We start from the raw sequence: 1148 nt of genomic DNA, 5'->3' as shown, positions 1-1148 counted from the left end.
TTTTTGATTAATTGTCTTACAGTAATATTGATTTAGTAATCCCTATATATTTGCTAAAATTTCTACAATAAGTAATTTTGCCCACTTAGTTTTTACTAATTCTGAAGTTCAAGTCCCCTTTTCTCTCTAAAACCTCCCTAGATGGGAAATGATCTGGCTGGCTTTCCTCTGACCTTTCAAGATAACGTTTATTCTTATCACACACTTATGTGGTGGTCATCTGTGGATCCGCCTTATATTTCTTCTCTCCCGTATTAGAGTATAAGCTCTGTTTGGGTTGTAGCTTTTTATCCTCCACATAACAGGTGCTCAAATAAGACTTGTTGGTTCTCTTATTCTTGCAACAAATACTTATTGAGGACCTGCTATATGCCAGGCATGAAGAAACACAACGTGTTGAATATATTCTGACATTTTCTTTAAAACTATTACACCATACTTTTGTTTAATAATATTATGAAAAATATTCCAATATTTCAAATGAACATTTATTAAAATTCCTCTTTCCCTATAAGCCCATTTTCTATCTCTATTTATAGGTTCATTTCAATGCACTTTTGTTATTTTTCTATAGTATTTTTTATTCACCTTTTGAACTGTGTCACTTAATAAGAACTTGTAAGTATATATTTTGCTATTCAGTGTCTCGGGTCCAGCTTTTGATTCTTTTTTTTTTTTTTTTTCAGCTTTTGATTCTTAATATAAGCAAGGAGACACCAAAATAAGAATAATATAATAATTTTCTAATTAGGAGGGCTACAGTCATGATTGGAGCACATATATTTTATATTTAGAGTTTTATATAAAGATCATGCAGCTTTCAAATCAAACTAATTCATTTTAATACTCTAGGGAATTTTTTTTTCTATTTCAGCTTAATTTATTATAATTATTGAGGTAATGGAAGCTCATTATGGAAAACTTTGGAAATTATAGAAAAATTTTTAACAAAGTAGTTAAAGAACCATCTGTTTAGCTAATCACAAGATGATATGTTCACCGATATTATCATGGGATTAAATCATACTATGGAGATTTCAATTATTAACCGTAAATAGAGAGCATCTTATATGTCAGCAAAAGAAACATCAATAAAATGATGAAAAATCATAATAATTATGTTCTTCCAAATGTGCTTTTATGGTTCT

The 1148-nt window shown here is 29.1% G+C and overlaps 1 non-coding gene across 1 annotated transcript; it reads right to left on the bottom strand.

Moving 5' to 3' along the window:
- Positions 1-301: 301 nt before the first annotated feature.
- Positions 302-364, bottom strand: MIR1264 (microRNA mir-1264). The gene has a single exon (NR_162325.1). It is a non-coding gene; the product is annotated as a microRNA mir-1264 (primary transcript).
- Between the last annotated feature and the right edge of the window lie 784 nt (positions 365-1148).

The sequence above is a fragment of the Bos taurus genome, chromosome X, assembly GCF_002263795.3.
Source record: "Bos taurus isolate L1 Dominette 01449 registration number 42190680 breed Hereford chromosome X, ARS-UCD2.0, whole genome shotgun sequence".
NCBI lineage: Eukaryota > Metazoa > Chordata > Mammalia > Artiodactyla > Bovidae > Bos > Bos taurus.
The sequence above is the reverse complement of the archived record's forward strand: the minus strand, read 5'-3'. Positions and strand labels throughout refer to the sequence as shown.